The 11,526-nt window shown below is 45.4% G+C and overlaps 1 protein-coding gene across 3 annotated transcripts in view; it reads right to left on the reverse strand.

Annotated features, from left to right (window-relative positions):
* Positions 1 to 3,588, reverse strand: part of gli3 (GLI family zinc finger 3) — a 92,187-nt gene extending 88,599 nt beyond the window's left edge. For all 3 annotated transcript variants that reach the window (XR_003748857.1, XM_028969774.1, XM_028969773.1), the window contains exon 1: positions 3,324 to 3,588. The gene's annotated coding sequence lies outside the window, so the exon portion shown is untranslated. The remainder of the gene's footprint in view (positions 1 to 3,323) is intronic.
* Positions 3,589 to 11,526: the final 7,938 nt, after the last annotated feature.

Here is an 11,526-nt window from a genome sequence, read left to right on the forward strand (position 1 = left end):
AGCAGACACCCTCACTCAACAAACACAAGGCCTTAACAAAACAAAAGCTGTTTACTGCTCCTCGGCAATAAATACGCCGCTTGCCGCCACGCTTCGCAGCGAGAGCTTAAACACACTTTCACACAGTCGCAGCGAACTGCCAAACACATCTCACCACCACGAGACCGGCAGTGTTTACACTCACATGACAAAACCCACAGCGTCAAATTTAACACCGAAACACGCTCGCGCGGCAGAGAGAATTTAAAAAAAAAAAAAAAAAAAAAAGAAAGGACAGAATAGATCCAGCCGCTGGGAAAGGCGGGCTTAATTACCCTAAAAAGATTCTTTTAGACGTGACTGTGAGTGTTCGGAGGGCATTCGAGTCACCCGGACGTGAGCAGTAGGGTCCGTTGAGTGCGAGAACTGTTAGGGTCAGGAGATGGGTCACACGAGTGTAGGTGTTTAGGAGTGATTGTGCCCACTTACACGCTCTCTCACACACACACACACACACACACAACCGCACACCAGCCATCCAGCCTGCCTCCGACCCAGCGAGACATGCCTTTAGCAGTGCTGCTCGCAGGCAGAGAGCTGGGGTCCCACACTGGGAGCCGAGGGGAGCTGGAACACAAGGCATATTAAATGGGCCGACAGAGAGGAAAAAAAAGAGGACATGAGAGAGAGAGAGAGAGAGAGAGAGAGAGAGAGAGGCAGAGGAGGGGAGAGAGAGAAAGAGACAGGAGAGAAGGGCAGATGCTGATCTGAGGCATGCCCTGAAGGGATGGTCGGGTCTGGGGGATTAGGGCTGGGGTGGGGAGAGAGCCTCCGTGAGGAGGACGCCCACAGACCCCCTTCGTCTCCACGCCGCTCAGGCGCAAATGCGCTCCGACACTTCAGACGCATCCGCTGTTCCCGACACCGCCCAGCAAAACTTTTTCATCAGGCGCTATCGCTCACACACAGAGACACAGCGGCCCGCACCTTCGTACCTACCGACCTTTTTAACCCAACTACATCGTTAGACTCATTTCCTTTTCTCAGGTCACCGCTTCGTGTTATGGTGAAGATGATCATCTCATCGAAGACATTAAACAAAAAAGTGCAGGAAAGCTGCTGACAAAAAAGAATCAGCGTTCAATAGACGGAGGTAAATGAACATTTCACTGCTAATTATGCGTATTTTTTTTATAATTCATCATCATCATCATCAAAAAAAAAAAACAAAGTACGAGATTTCACCACACCATTGACTATGAACGTCCCCCTGTACACACATCATCGCTCCAGAGCAAGCAATAAGCTTCCACCATATCTGTCCTTCGACGCTGATTCATTTGTTCGCTCTGAAAGGGCTTTTCAAACACACATTAGCACCTCAATTGGCCCATTAGGTGCGTCTTGCATAAATACACACCCCTAATGACAGGTAGCCCAGAGATAAGGCCTCGGCGAACGGGTGCCGCAGAGAAGCGGCCCAGCGGCCCTGAAGGCGCGCTGGAGCGGCATCTTGACTTTGGGGATAATCGCATGTCATCTCACGGCATTAATATTAGCCGGTGACAGCAGCTATTTTGTCAGCGAGGCGGCTCCGCGTTTTGGGGGCAGAGGGTGACCCCTGCACCCCTCATGCTCCGCTGTGCTGCAGCAACGCATATCTGAATGCGGAAGGTGCCGCAGCGCGCAGATAAAAAGGTTCCCAGCCACCGGCATCTGACAAGGGACGAGGGACAATTTTTCCATACCAGCCGAGTGCCTTCAAATTACCCTCGGATACGATGAGGAATGAGGACTAAGCGTTCAATTTCCCTCAGATTACCATCTCACGCTTTATAAAGCACAATTATGAATTATTCATTACAAGATTTTTGTTAGCGCAAAATTGCACTTGTTTTTTCAAACGCCGAACTACTGAGCTTCAAACGCAATGACATAAGCTTTTCACCCAATTAATGCATAAATCAATTCTGATCTCAATTTGAAGTGACGATAATTTGACCAAAATAATCATTATTTAACCAACAGCACACCACTTTTAAATGCTTAATTTCAGAACTCATTATAAAAGAGATATTTCAGAACAACATGTTTCAGTAAAACATATTTTTAAAATTAACCTTTCAGTCATTAAGTTTAACGTGTATTCCTGTCAATTGTAATTGATGTGTTGATTATGTACGATTAATATATGCACGAGGATCATGCAAAATAAATTAAATCAAAAACATTTTCCTTATTTGTAATGAAATAAAGGACACAGCGTCCCTTCTGCCATTTTTTACTGTTGTTAATTAGACGCTGCTATTAGACGTTAAACTAAACTGGTATTACAATTGAATAAACGAAAGAAAATCATTATGAATAAATATATATAATAAGTTTAGATGGAATTTTATGTTACTGGAGTTTTGGAAAGTTACAGCGACGCCAAAAAAAAAAGTCACGCCTCTCGCCTCGCTTATAAAAAATGATAATAAAAAAAAAACTGTGAGATAATAAAAAAAAAAATACAGAATACGGGGGGGGGGGGGGGGGGGGGTGAAGTAACACACGAAAACGTGCGTTTTGTTGTTTGACCCGTGTTGCGTGCGATGGTTTTATTGGCGCTGAAACCCGAGGCGCCGAAGAATGTGGAACAGCTGGCGCGTTCCGAACGAACACCGACACATGTGGCGGCGACGGCGACACGTTACCGTCCCGCTGTAACGACGGACGATACGTTTCGTGGGAGGCGTAGAGCCAGAAATGCAGGCAGGCATCGGCCGGGTCGGCGGGGGGTCAGAAACTTTTTCGCTCCACGAACCGGAACGCGAGACCGCTCGCCTCCTCCTGCAAGGTGTGGCCGGGACCGGAGTTCTCCATCCACCTCCGCCGTGCCTCCCCGCGTCTAACCGAGCGCACGCAGAATGCAAAACTACACTTTTGCTAAGTTCATTATTGCTATTATTTTTAATGTTTTTTTTTTTTTTTTTAAATGAGGAGATGGCGCGCAAGTTCCTACAGAACCTGCAGAACAGTCCAGAACTTCTGGGCCTACACAGATCCGTTCACGCCGTCCCGCACCCGGGCAAAGCACTTTTCTTTCTTTAAACATCACATATTTATGCAAAACGGAAATGTTTTCAACTTTTTTAAAATGACTTTTGTAAAGTTTTGCGGCTTTTTTTCCCCCCTTCTTTCTCGCGCTCGCCAACTTTTTTCCCGTTTAGTTTTTTTTTTCCGAGGCTGCAACTTGATCGAAACGCGATACCGAGCCGGATTTCGGCGAAGCGCCCCCGTCTCCACCCTCCTCGTCTGTTGTTCGAAACTCCGTGAAGAGTCCCGCGTCTGGCGGCACTTACGCGTCCGCAGGCTGGAGTCGTCGCTCCCGTCGCCCTTTCCCGCCGCCGGCAGATGTTGGGAGTCGTGGCCGAGAGACGGAACTTCTTCCCCAAAACTCGCCCTGTCAAGAGTTTCTTCTTCTTCTTCTTCTTCTTCCTCCTCCTCTCCGTTTCCCACTTTCCTCTACAGCCTGTCTACTGTTTTTCTTTTTTCTCTTATTTGATTTTTTTTTAAGTCGTTTTTAAAAAATCCCGACTCCGCCTACATACCTGCCGCGTGCGGGGCAGTGGGTGGGTGGGTGGGGGTGTGTGTGCGTGGAAAAAAAAAAACACGGACGCGGCTTCTCGCTCCTCCACGGTACTTTCTCTCGCGCCGAGGGAGCCCGAACCCCGGCTGCTCTCCTTCCTCCGCCCGACTCCTCCCCTCTCCACTTCTCCGCTCTTTTCCTCCGTCCCGCCCTCCCTCCTTCCCTCCTTCCCTCCTTCCCGCCCTCCTTCCCCGGCCCCGCGCGCCGCTTCCTGAGAGCGCGAGGTCGCAAACTTCCTGCTCTCGCGGTGTCGTACCGAGAGCACGAGCGCCGGGCCCGTACTCGTTTACACGCGTTCGTGCATATGGACATATACGTTCGTGTACTTACATATTTACTCGCGAGTTGAGTACAACTCTGGCGTACGTGTAGGCTAATACTGAAGTTCAGAACTTCAAAATTATCGGCTATTGCATAAAACGTGATATCTATTATGTGCAGAACAGGCCAAAAAGTTTGGACACACCTTCTCATTCAATGTGTTTTCTTTATTTTCATGACCATTTACGTTGGTAGATTCTCACTGAAGGCATCAAAACTATGAATGAACACATGTGGAGTTATGTACTTAACAAAAAGTGGAGACCTGACCTCCACAGTCACCGGACCTGAACCCAATCGAGATGGTTTGGGGTGAGCTGGACCGCAGAGTGAAGGCAAAGGGGCCAACAAGTGCTAAACACCTCTGGGAACTCCTTCAAGACTGTTGGAAAAGCATTTCAGGTGACCACCTCTTGAAGCTCATCGAGAGAATGCCAAGAGTGTGTAAAGCAGTAACCAGAGCAAAGGGTGGATATTTTGAAGAAACTAGAATATAAAACATGTTTTCAGTTATTTCACCTTTTTTGTTAAGTACATAACTCCATGTGTGTTCATTCATAGTTTTGATGCCTTCAGTGAGAATCTACCAATGTAAATAGAGAAAACACATTGAATGAGAAGGTGTGTCAAAACTTTTGGCCTGTACTGCATATATATCAAACTGTTTTGTATACAGACAGAGCATGGGAACTTTGGTATAGAAAGGTATGAAATAACGTTTATTTGTATTTTGGCCACTATTTGATAACCAACCAGAGCGAAATATACACAGAGAAATGTCATAATTGGCATTAAATGGGTAGGTCTCATGTACAGGTCTGAAAGAGACTGGAACATCTTTTTTAAAACGTGATGGCTTCTCCAGTACTGGTAACAGGCCTGTCTTTCTCTCCGTTTCTTACCCCTCAGCATTATAAGGGAACAGTGAGTGTTTCGGGCACAAAATGCCACCCGAATGCAGTTTTTTTTAACAAAACTGAGCAAATGAGATGAAGAGGAGGGAAGCGAGAAACATGCTGACCACTGGTTTTATTTTGTTAAACAAGGCAGCTAGAATAGCTGGTGCTCAGTCAACAACAGGACTCAACTGGACATGCGCTGCAGCGTTAGAGGTCAGAGGTCACTTTGTGTTAGAAAGCGTGTGTCACCATGTGTCATGCAGGTGCTAGTAATAACACAGCCAGTGCGTGTAGCATGTCACACATTAAGAAGGAATACACACAAAACCTTATTTTATGTAAAAAATACAGTTAGGTACAGTTTTTTAGCAATATTTTGTGAGAGGGCAGGACATTAGGACTTGCAGAACGGTTTAATAAGAAATGAAACATTAAAAAAAAGTCAAATGTTCTTTTAATAGGGAAGCTGTAACACGTTCGGTGCAAACCTAATAAACAGTCATTTCATCCCACCGCCTCTAAGCTCACCTGAGCCACCACACCCGGCTCTGACTGACTTCATTCCCCTTTTTGGGGCACCGACCGACCGTGCTACTTATGATGAGGAAAATGTAGATTTATGAAGTGCAAACCGGGTGGAACGTTGGCCCCGGGGAGCTCTGCTTAAAGTGAGACTTTAATGAGAACAGCAAAGAAAAAAGACCCTTCCTGTAGGGTTAGGTATAATCAATATACATAATCAATATACGAGGAAATTATGTAGTAAAAAGGGCTCCTGGGCCCGTGATCAATCAATAGGAGGAGGTAGGGGATTATAGGTGAAGAAAATCACAGGATAATCTGTTCAGCTTTGCTTGTGTATGTTTGTTCACGTGTGGCCAATAGGAAACGTCCAGCGACGGACGCCATCTACTGCGACTGTGTGAGACACGGTCAACATCTCTGCCAGTGTCGCGACTGCCGTTCATCCGCCGGGGCACAGGGGGCACAGGGGACTCCACAGGCAAGACAGCACAGAGCACGCCGGCCTCCTTTGACCTTTGTTCTTTTGCCTTTCAACGTCACCGACCCGTTTTTCCATCCACGGCCAAGATTCCAGGCCAGCCTCTGAGACTGTATCCGAGACCCAAGAAGCCAGTCAACCACGTTCACAGCCAGCTGCCTTCCTCACCCACTACACCGAGGTCAGTTCCACTCCTCTTCTCTCCACCACCCGCCCCCCGGCGACCACGGAGAGAAGCTGCGCCGTCCACCGCGCTCCGGACCACAACCACCGCCCTCTCACCCTCCAAGTCCAAGCTTCATCGACCCAAGACTCCAACGCCAGCCACTAGCGCGCCCCATGTCCACGTCGGTGATAGCCAGATACCAGTGGATCAGAAGGCCTGCACTCAATAAACAGTCAATACAGTTTTACCAGGTCCGTTAGCACCTTCTAGATATGAGAGACTCTACTAGAGTGGACTTGTGTCTCAAATACTTGAGCTAGTCAATTCCAATTATGCAGAAATCAAGCCGCACTAGAAAAAGCCCAAATACTTTTGAGACTTCAATCGCAGAAAAAAAGAAGAAAAATATCTAGGCATGTGTGCACAGAGATGAGATGATAAAGATGGACTATTTTAATATTCATATGGTTGTGCTGTTATTTCCTACTGAAGCCCATGCAGTCTGTAATAAAAAACACGTGTTTACTACATCAAGGGTACTTGCAGTGTATCGTAGCTGTGATATAGAACTTCTGATTCATATAATAATTGCCTACAAAGTGTATGGTGCACACATGTGTACTTGTGATCTCTCTTGATCTCATTTGTTAGTTTTTTTTTACTAGGGTCAGGGAGCATCACCCTCAGACATGGATAATTGCTTCATCTGGACAGCATAAAGTGGTATGAATATCTGCAAAACAGAGGGAGCGAGAGAAATCATATTAGAAGTCGAGAAAGGGGAAACAGAAATGAATGGAAGGGGTGGAGGCAGTTTGGGGATTTGAAGATTGGGGGGTTAGCCGCTCCCAAAAGTATTCCATCAAAGAGGGCCAGGATCCCAGGGATTGAGAGTCTGCCTGGAGGCAAGTAACCAATGGTCTCCCAAGAACATATTCCAAAGTAGGACTTGGAGAGCCAAAGCACACATCAAAAAGCGCCTCCAGAGCCAAAGCCATTCTGGAGGAGAAAGAAAGGGGTATAGGTCCCTTCTTGGCCTTCTGTAAGCCCCTGATCTCACCCCAATTAAGGAGGAACTACTGGTTGTTCCAGACCTGATATTCACCATCAGGGTGGTGTACACACACACACACACACATACACACTTCCGGATATACAGATAAGCATGCAAAGATCAGACTATACAGCAATCCGATAAATCTGTATAAACTGCCTAAAATTCGGACAGACAAAGAAACTGTGAATTATTTAAATATGCAGGAATTTAAACATATATGCGAATATTACCGTTGCAATGCTTGCAATGCATAGAATAAATAATATAGAATTCATTCCAGTTGTTAATTAGTCATGTAAAGATAATGAATGTAGAACGTGTCGTCACTATTACTTTTGGGGCAGTGGTGGCCTAGCGGTTAAGGAAGCGGCCCCGTAATCAGAAGGTTGCCGGTTCGAATCCCGATCCGCCAAGGTGCCACTGAGGTGCCACTGAGCAAAGCACCGCACACACTGCTCCCCGGGCGCCTGTCATGGCCGCCCACTGCTCACTCAGGGTGATGGGTTAAATGCAGAGGACAAATTTCACTGTGTGCACCGTGTGCTGTGCTGCTGTGTAATCACATGTGACAATCACTTCACTTTATTATTATTTATTATTATTATTATTATTATTAATTTACAGTGTACTCTTATGATTGTGTAGCACAATCTAAAACCCATCTGAAGGGTTTGTGAAGCTCCGTGGTGCTCGTGGTGTAACGCCTCTGAATAAGGAATGTCTCAACATTGACTTAACCTTGTTTGCCTTCCTTTTGTTCTCAGCAAGGGATTACAAGCTCGCAAACAGACTGTGTTTAACCTGTTGTCTGCTCCCAAGCCTTTATTCTTTGGGGAGGCAGCTCGGCTCAAACATGTCACAAAGCCCAGATTACTGATAGTTGATCCACTCCAGTCTTACATCAGGCACTATTTTTGCCGCTCTGTATACAAGCTTCAAGTGCCTTTAACACATTTTCGCCGCCTCACGGCAATCTGGGGCGAACGGTGAAGATAACATCTCCCTCTTTTCCCACTTGCCTCCTCCTTCCATCTTCGTTTCCTTTCTTCCTACCCCTTTGCCTGTTGGAGGTATATTTGGTGTGTTCGAGGGGCCATTAGTGCGTATGACTGATAACAGCCCGTTTCCCGGCTCCACCCTCAACCCCACCCCACCCCACTTCCCCCCCCTTTGCCAAAAAATGGAAAGGGGATATTTTGCAGAGTTATTTTGAATCTGTCAGAAATAATAAACGCAAAACTGTATCCACTTCGGCTATTTAAGCAATTTTCCCCATGATAAGGTCCCGGGGGGGGTATCCCATGCCGCTTCGCAAATGACGACATAATGAAAACGACGTTGCCTGCGCCCCCTTATCGGCGGGGATTAAAGGGGCGCAATGAAAGGGAGGGGCCTCAGAGCCCTGTGTGGCATGAATATGATTATCTAATGGACGCCAGTGCGAAAGCATGCTAATTTCACTTAAACTGAGACCTTTTTCACAGCCCATATCTCCTGCCCCTGGCTCCTCTCAACTTCTCTGTTCTCCTTTTTTTTTTCCCTCCTCCTTTTTCTTTCCTTGTTTTGCCCCCCCCCCACTCCCTCTCTCCCAGTCTTCAGTTGGAGTAATCGCTGGAGCTCTACAGAAGTCATTATGTTGGCTGGCTATCTCTGTGTATGAACGTGAGCGTGCAAGCACAATTAATCCCTTGCTTTTTCTCTCTCATTTTTCTTCTCTGCCAATTGGAGGATGTTGCTCACACTGGCTTGCAGACAAAAGCACTCGAGGCGATTATCAATATTCAGATTTTTTAAAATTATATATATGTGTGTATTTCATGCACGGACTTCTTCTTTTGTCGCTGCTAGAATGTGGGTCACTTTTTTCACAAACTCGAATCAAACTTTTTTTTTTCTCTCTCTGCCACCACTGGAAATCTTATTTCACGCTGCTCTCGATACGAAGCTAAGTACATATTTGAATATTGGGTCACAAAGTAGTAGTTTCACTCTGTTAGGAGACAAGGATGCATTATTTTCTTTGAGAATTGATGTGACATTATTTACTTTCTTACAGTATGTGACCTCCTTATGGGACTTGTTGGGGATCAATAGTATGGATTCATCTTTCAATAGAAATCAGCTTTTCCAGACATCCTTCTTTATCAGCGTTAACCGTTCAGCTACTGCTGCTGCATAATGGGTGCAATAATGAGCGATTCCCTGAAAAAATTCCCTGAGCCATTAATCTCAACCACAGGTTTCACGGACGGCTGATCCTCCCAAATGTTTAAGATGTGTTCGTCGGTCTCTGGCTTATATGAAGAGAAGCGGCTCCTTTTGTTTTGATCAGCATGGTTGTATTACATGTGCACTGAACTGAAAGACGCGCACGCTTTAATGAGCCATTAAGCCCAATAAGCGTTACCTGAAGTGATGGAGCGATCTTCGCCGCCGTTCGTCAGGGAGAGGCGCAGCGATACGTAGCCTACCGTTGGCACTCAAAAGGCTGACTGACATCCCTCAGGACACACAAAAGAATAACCATCAATATTTCATCAAACTGCACTCTTTTGCTGGTCCACATCAAAGCTGCGTCTGCCGTTTAAATCCTACAAGCCGTAGATGGGCCTTCTGTTGTCCTCGCACAAAGGGAGGTGTCCACAGGATTCTAAGATTTGGCTAATTGTCTGAAGGTGTCTCAAGGTGGGAGGGAGAGACCTGGGGAGGCAGGGATCTACCAGTTGTGGGTGGCATTGAAGTGGGCAGGTAACATCTGACAGGATACACGCGTTGTGCTGTGGTTATTTTGGGGAAAATTGTCCTAATAGAGGTGCAAGACTGCCTGGATTTTAGGTGATCTGAACATTTCTGAAGCTTAAGCAGAGTCCTTCTGGTGTCAAACGCTGACAGGGAATTCTACTCTCATTTATTTACATGAAGGTGGGGTGAGGGTGTGGTTTTTAAAACGAGAGTGCAATTAGCACTGCGTCTTTTACCAGGGACTAGAGGCATGTTCGGGGTGAGTGGAAAACACATGTTATGTATGACATTGCCACAGCAGGAGCAAGTGCAAAAGATTTACTGAGCCCAAATTCTGAAGCACAATGGACATTCGTTGAAAAACATCAGAGCAAATGTGCGTTGGTGCACAATAATGCAGTAAAACCAGAAAGGGGGAAAAAAACGAGGAAACAACACTCCTGCCTGTAACATGAGCATGAACAACCATCAAGAACACAACAAGTGCATGCACATGCAAAGAGTGGCTTATATGCAAAATCCCTGGTTTTCATTCATCTAGATTGTTTAAAATTAGACTCTCCTGAGCCGTAAGGAGCCTCAAGCGGAGGTGTTTCAGCAAGGCGAGATGGAGAGAAAAGGAGTGTGTGGTTAAATGTACAATCTGTAGCAGGGATGGGGTTCGCCGCACTACATTTCAGTCTCGCACCCATTCTCAACCTTCCCAGCAGCTCGGGCAAAAGTGCTAAGTAAATTGTTTCAATTGTTCCGTTGCTGAGAGAAGGGGATCATGTGAAACCCATTCTGGCCATGTCTACACTCACATGCTCTGATAGCTTAAGGTGCTGAGGTTAGAGTTAGGGTAAAGGTTGGTTTTCCATATGTGATAGATGTTAAAAAAAAAAAAAAAAGTAAAACCGAACAGGCTGGAGATGGGATCTGGTTGGAGGAAAGGGGTGGAATTTAAGTCCAGTCACTTAACTGGATATAATATCCACGTGGTGTTCTTTGCACAGCTGATCTGACAACTGAGACTAGACCTGAATCAAGAGCACAGGTTACAGAAAGTGTTACAGAAATATATCTGAAATATATCTAGATCACTTAATATATAAATAAGCATAAATTAATATGTGTCAATAGTTACAATCATTTCCTTATATTTTTGATAATTAGCACTGCATTGCACTATCTACATTATATAAAAATAATATGTATTTTTAAAAGATTGCATATGTTACTTAAACATTTGTGTTGTTTTCAAAATCCATTTAATGTATTTAATTAAATTTTTCTGTTTCTGAATATCAGCCTAAAATTATTGCTCAGTTGCATGGGTTAATACAGTGCTGATCTGTCACTGATCACGCACTGACATATGGCAGAGCGGAAAGGTCCTGACTGGTACAGTAGCTGCATTTCATTCTCAACTCAAATAACAGTGAATGGTGCATCCGTGGATGTGAAAAGATTTATTGCATATCATGTTATCATGAACAACACATTCAGTTTTCTTTTGAAACTTTTAAAATTGTTTGCAGAACACACTATATGATGTGCAGGCAGTTGGTGGGTTTTATTTTTCTGTAGCATTCCTTTTTTCTCTCTCCTGCTCTCATTTACAATGAGGGATGTTCTTCCCATCATTGCTGTCAATCTATGTGTGTGTGTCGCTCAAAGGCAGACAGTGACAAATGGTACTGGCAGCCAGTCACACACTTATCACTGTGCAGGTAACACACACACACA

Source organism: Denticeps clupeoides, chromosome 2 (genome assembly GCF_900700375.1).
Source record: "Denticeps clupeoides chromosome 2, fDenClu1.1, whole genome shotgun sequence".
NCBI lineage: Eukaryota > Metazoa > Chordata > Actinopteri > Clupeiformes > Denticipitidae > Denticeps > Denticeps clupeoides.